Source organism: Emys orbicularis, chromosome 20 (genome assembly GCF_028017835.1).
Source record: "Emys orbicularis isolate rEmyOrb1 chromosome 20, rEmyOrb1.hap1, whole genome shotgun sequence".
Taxonomy (NCBI): domain Eukaryota; kingdom Metazoa; phylum Chordata; order Testudines; family Emydidae; genus Emys; species Emys orbicularis.
In genome coordinates this window covers 18758048-18764502 of record NC_088702.1, presented here as the reverse complement: position 1 = coordinate 18764502, position 6455 = coordinate 18758048, and positions in this window count along the sequence as shown.

Below are 6455 nucleotides of genomic sequence, written 5' to 3'. Positions count from 1 at the left end.
AGAGATTATGTACTTTTTAGCAAAGCATGCTGTCCTCGTGCATCGTAAGTCATAGCTAATAAACAAACTTTTCCCTTATCTACCACCTATCCCCTCTAGGCATGCTGCCCGTGCTGCCTAATGCTGCAGCTGCTTAGGCATGCGGCTCGCTTGTTTCTCAACTGCTGCCCTTATCTTCTTGTGTCCAAATGCCTCCCCTTCTCCCTCCTAGTACATGGAATGCTGGCTTCTAACTAATAGTGGGCCTGAAACACAAAATGAAGTTACATATGCTGTTTTCCCTTAACACTGCCAATACAACTCCCCAGGGCTGGACACTGACTCACCCAGCACATGCCCTTGCCACGTCTGAGCTGGGCGGTGAGCTGTGACCGGGATGGCCCACAGTGAGAATGACGCACTCAGGGCAGACTGCAAGGAACCAGGCAGACAATCCCCAGGGCTGGTGGTTTTCGCTAGAATTGGATGCTCTGCAGCACCAGACTGGTTAACCAGAAGCCAGACGCCGTCCCCTTTAGGCATCCCAGCCCTTGACTCCCACCCAGACAAATAGGTCTAATATAGTGAGAGGTTACTGAAAACCCAATTCACCAGTTGTGAGGCTCGTTCCAATCCCAAAGGATCAGACACTTCCCCCCAAGTTAGGGTGACCAGATGTCCCGTTTTTATAGGGACAGTCCCATTTTTGGGGACTTTTTCTTATATAGGCGCCTATTACCCCCCACCTGCTGTCCCGTTTTTTCACAGTTACAATCTGGTCACCCTACCCCAGGTCAATATCATCTCAGATCTTAGCACCTGTCAGCCAATCCTTAGTAAACCAACTATAAAAGGAGAGAGTTATAAATGGGTAATAAATCCTATACAGACAAGTGATTGCAAAGTCCTTAGATAAGGTTTGATGGGACAGACGGCTTGACAAAGGGTACGTCTACACTTACCTCCGGGTCCGACGGCAGGCAATCGATGTTCTGGGATCGATCCCGGAAGTGCTCGCCGTCGACGCCAGTACTCCAGCTCGGCGAGAGGAGTACGCGGCATCGACGGGGGAGCCTGCCTGCCGCGTCTGGACCCGCGGTAAGTTCGGACTAAGGTACTTCGAATTCAGCTACGTTATTAACGTAGCTGAATTTGCATACCTTAGTCCGAAGTGGGGGGGTAATGTGGACCAGGCCAAAGACTCTCTGGTAACTTCCAAAGGGTTGGAAGGTCCTCAGTCCCGAGTTCAAGTTGCTCCTGTTAATTGGCAGGGGGAGGGATAGCTCAGTGGTTTGAGCATTGGCCTGCTAAACCCAGGGTTGTGAGTTCAATCCTTGAGGGGGCCTGGGGCAAAATCAGTACTTGGTCCTGCTAGTGAAGGCAGGGGGCTGGACTTGATGACCTGTTAAGGTCAGTTCTAGGAGATGGGATATCTCCATTTATTATAATTGTAAATCCACAGTCCAGTGAATCGGGTCAGGAAAGAGGCAAAATGGAGGTGTTGCAACTGCAATTGATATCCTCTCTGCCATGGGCATGGAAATGCACTGTCCCAAAGAAAGCCCCCAGCCCTGCTGCATGGAAAATCACTGGCCCAAGATGGATCCCAGAGTCACGGGAACTACCACATGCCCTTAGGTAATTTGCTGAACCACAGGGGGTGAAAATCAGTGCCAAAAACTAGTGATGATTTTTCTGGGTAAATCTCGGGGTTTATTTTGGTGGATGGGGGGAATTCAATGTGGTTTGCTGCGGAACTAACATCGAACTCCAAACGCAAGGCCACCTCGGCGGTTAAGAGAACAATGTTTCGCTAATCCCCACATAAAGCTTTTCGTTTGAATAAGCCGTTTACTGTTGCTGACTTAGAACGATTAAGCCTATAAATATTAAGGTTTAATAATTGGGCCCCACCATTTGCAGCGGATACACTCAACGTCCTCCTTTTCTCCTTGTTTTTTTTTAACTTTTGAATGCGTCCTCGTGTTCTGAGACAGATTTTCGTTTTCTTCCCATTTCAGTGCGTCAGATCTTTAAACCGTTCTCGGCGAGCAGCTTGAAATGTGTCCGTGGTGGGCGGGAGAGTCATCGGGACGTTCAGAGGCACACACTTCAGAGCTTGCGTGCGGGCCTGTTTGGTTATTGTGTGGTTATCTTCCAGACTAATACATAGCCTTACTTTAAGAGACAGCTTTGCATATACACACAGACTAATGTATTATCCTAATCCATATATCTCATGCAATACGTTGTATTTTCCTAATAAAACAAGTTATTTTTTATATATTTGAATGATACAAAAGTAGGGTGAAAATCAGAAACAAAGGGCAATTGCATCACAGTGATAATATCAATGAGATAAATGGTCTTTAATCATACAGCTGCACAGGAAAGGTGTCTAGTGATTGGGAGGGCAGGGAGTCAGGACTCCTGGGTTCTCTCCCCTGTTATGGGAGGGGAGTGGGGTCAAGTGGTTAGAGCCAGGGTAGCTGGGAGCCAGGATGCCTGGGTTCTATCCCTAGCTCTGGGAGGCGAGTGGGGGCTAGTGGTTAGAGATGGAAAGTGCAGAGTCCTGCACTTAGGACGGAAGAATCCCATGCACTGCTACAGACTAGGGACCGAATGGCTAGGCAGCAGTTCTGCAGAAAAGGACCTAGGGGTTACAGTGGACGAGAAGCTGGATGTGAGTCGACAGTGTGCTCTTGTTGCCAAGAAGGCTAACGGCATTTTGGGCTGTCTAATTAGGAGCATTGCCAGCAGATCGAGGGACGTGATCATTCCCCTCTATTCGACATTGGTGAGGCCTCATCTGGAGTACTGTGTCCAGTTTTGAGCCCCACACTACAAGAAGGATGTGGAAAAATTGGAAAGAGTCCAGCGGAGGGCAACAAAAATGATTAGGGGGCTGGAGCACATGACTTATGAGGAGAGGCTGAGGGAACTGGGATTGTTTAGTCTGCAGAAGAGAAGAATGAGGGGGGATTTGATAGCTGCTTTCAACTACCTGAAAGGGGGTTCCAAAGAGGATGGATCTAGACTGTTCTCAGCGGTAGCAGATGACAGAACAAGGAGCAATGGTCTCAAGTTGCAGTGGGGGAGGTCGAGGTTGGATATTAGGAAACACTATTTCACTAGGAGGGTGGTGAAGCACTGGAATGGGTTAGCTAGGGAGGTGGTGAAATCTCCTTCCTTAGAGGCTTTTAAGGTCAGGCTTGACAGAGCCCTGGCTGGGATGATTTAGTTGGGATTGGATTCTGCTTTGAGCAGGGGGTTGGACTAGATACCTCCTGAGGTCTCTTCCAACCCTGATAGTCTATGATTCTATGACTCTATGAAAACCCAGCCCTGGAGATAACTCTCCCTTCCTGGCAGCCCAGATGGGAGTGTCATGCTGACTTTTAACCGGCCACTAGGCAGGGACATAAGGGGTAGGTGGGGCAGGAAACCGGGCGATTTATTGCGGGATTCTTTCTCAGGGCTCACATTTGCTTTCTTGGGTGTGGCTGCACCTGGCTAGGCTGGTTCTTGTCCTATTCCTCTTTGCAGGCTGGGGGCGGGCCTGGGGGCCGTCTCTGTCTGGTGGATAAAGGGCACTGGATCTGTGAGGAAGAAGAAACCGGGAAAGGCAGAGCGGAGGAGCGGAGGATCCTGGAGCGTCTGTTTCTCAGGGGAGGAAGACGGCGAAAGGCGGAAAGGAGGGGGAGATCCGGGGGTCTCTGATTCTCAGCGAGGGAAGAGGGAAGGTGAAAGGCAGAAGGAAAAGCGTGACCGTTGTGGGTTTGCTCAGCCGAGCAGAGGAAGGACGTGACAGGCAGAGCGGAGAAGAGCAAACATCCTGAATTTGCCCAGCGGACCCCAGGGCCCTGAGGCAGCAGGGGGGGAAGGGGGAGCGGGAAAGGCGGCTCAGAGGGGAGAACGCCCCAAGTCGGCTCAGGAAATACAGCAAGCAGGTGCCGGAGGAGCGGGAGAACGGCCTGGAGGAGGAGAGGGGAGGCCTGGAAATTAGAGGGCTCGGAGACACGCCCCGAGGGAGCGGCAGACCGGGAAAGGCGCCCAGGAGGAGTGCGGCACCATGAGCTACCCAGGCTATGAAAAAGGCCCCCAGCCCTCCGCCCCTGCTCAGCCCCCCCCATACGCCAACGTGCCACCTTATGGGGCCCCTCCCCCGCTACTGCCCTCCGGCGGGCAATTCCCCACCCCCAGCTATGGGGCAGCCCCCGGAATGCCCCCCAACCCACGGGGCTATTACCCCCCGTACAACGAGGACCCCAACCGGGGCCCGATGGGCTATGCCCCACAGCAGGTCATCCTGGTCTCCCCGCCTCCTGCCAATGAGGCTGACTACCTGGGCTACTCCATCTTCACCCTCCTCTGCTGCTGCCTGCCCCTGGGCATCGTGGCGCTGGTGTATTCCATCCAGGTGAGTCCCTAGGGGGCGCTCTCCCCTGGCCCCACTGACCCAGCACGGCCGCTAGGGGGTGCTGTGCTGCAGGGAGCGGGGTGGGGATACTCTCCCCTGGCAGTCAGGGCTGGTCCCGGTGCCCCAGGGCGGCACTAGGGGGCGCTGTGCTGCAGGGAGCGGGGTGGGGATACTCTCCCCTGGCAGTCAGGGCCGGTCCCGGTGCCCCAGGGCGGCGCTATACTGCAGGGAGCGGGGTGGGGATACTCTCCCCTGGCAGTCAGGGCTGGCCCTGGTGCCCCAGCCTGGCACTAGGGGGCGCTGTGCTGCAGGGAACCGGGTGGGAGGTGCTCTTCCCAGGCAGTCAGTGCTGATCGCATTGCACCACTTGGGGGCGCTGTGCTGCAGGGCATAGTGGGCTCTGTCTTGTGGTAATGAGTTCCACAGTCCACACCCATCCCACAGCTTGCTCTTCTGGGGTCCTGTCACTGGAGCAGGTGACACCATTCCTCGGGGATTGCTAGGAGGACAACGAAGCTCTCTACTGAGTGGGGAGCCAGTGTAAGGCTGGGAGGGTCTGGAGGCGGGGGCCCAGATGGCTGGTGACGTGGGCTGCTCCGCTCTGTGCCACCCGGGCCATTCCTTGTCCCTTTGGTTTCAGGGTAGTAATAGCCTGGATCGGCGCGGCCAGATAAGTGTGCGGCCTGGAGCCAGGGTCTCAGGGGAGAGCAGGTGCTGGCATCTGATTCCCTAGGCTTGATTCTAGCCAGTCACAGAAAGGATCCGTTGGGACTCCGGAGCTGGGGACTGTTTAGAGCTGGGGCGGGCAAACTTTTTGGCCTCAGGGCCGCATCGGATTTCGTAAATTGTATGGAGGGCCAGTTAGGGGAGGGGGTCAAGGCCCAGCCCCCACCTCCTATCTGCCTCCCCCAGGACTCCTGCCCCATCCAACCCCCCGTTCCCTGATGGCCCCTCTGGGACCCCTGCCCCATCCACACACCCCCACTCCTTGTCCCCTGACTGCCCCTGGACTCTGCCGCCCCATCCAACCCCTCCTCTCATTCCTGACGGCCCCCCCGGGATCCCTGCCCCATCCAACCCCCCCTTCTCCCTGTCCCCTGACTGCCCCCGGAACCCTTGCCCCTGACTGCCCCCCGCTGCCCTATCCAACCCCTGCTCCTTCCTGACTGCCCCCCGGGACCCCTGCCTCCATTCAACCCCCTGTTTCCCCCCCCGACCCCTATCCACACCCCCACCCCCTGACCACCACCCCAGACTCCCCTGCCCTCTATCCAACCCCCCTGCTCCCTGCCCCCTGACCGCACCGCCTGGAGCACCGGTGGCTGGCGGCGCTACAGCCGCACCACCCGGCTGAAGCCAGGCCACGCCACCACCGCCACCATGCAGCTCAGAGACCGGGTCAGCATTGCGCCGGGCTTTGCAGCTGCACTGCCCCAGGAGCTCACAGCCCCGCCGTCCAGAGCATTGCGCCGGCGGCGGAGCAAGCGAGCTGAGGCTGGAGGGGGAGGGGGAACAGTGTGGGGGAGGGGCCGGGGGCTAGCCTCCCGGGCCAGGAGCTGGGGGGCCGGGCAGGACGGTCCCGCGGGCCGTAGTTTGCCCACCCCTGGTTTAGAGGCATTGGGGAACAGCCACACGGAGATAATAAGAGAGGGTGTGGTAGAGGTGCTATTCATGGCTGTTACTCAGCAGTCCCACCCCAGAGGTGGCTGCATCTCAGCGCCGGGTGAACCATCCCCATGCAGCGTCACTGTGCGGCTGTTTCCCAGCTGCTCCGTCTTGGAGACAGCTGCATCTCAGCCCCCAGTGAGCCATCCCTGTACAGTGTTATGTGTGGCTGTGCCCGGATGCCCCGCCCCAGAGGTGGCTGCATCTCAGTGCCGGGTGAACCGTACCCATGCAGCGTTGCTGTGTGGTTAATTGTTCCCGTCTCTCTGTCTCTCCACAGACTCGGGATGCCAACCGCACTGGGAACACTGCCGAGGCGCAGCGGAGTTCCCGGATGGCCCGGATTTTCAACAACACGGCCCTGGGGGTGGGGATTGTGGTGCTGATCGTG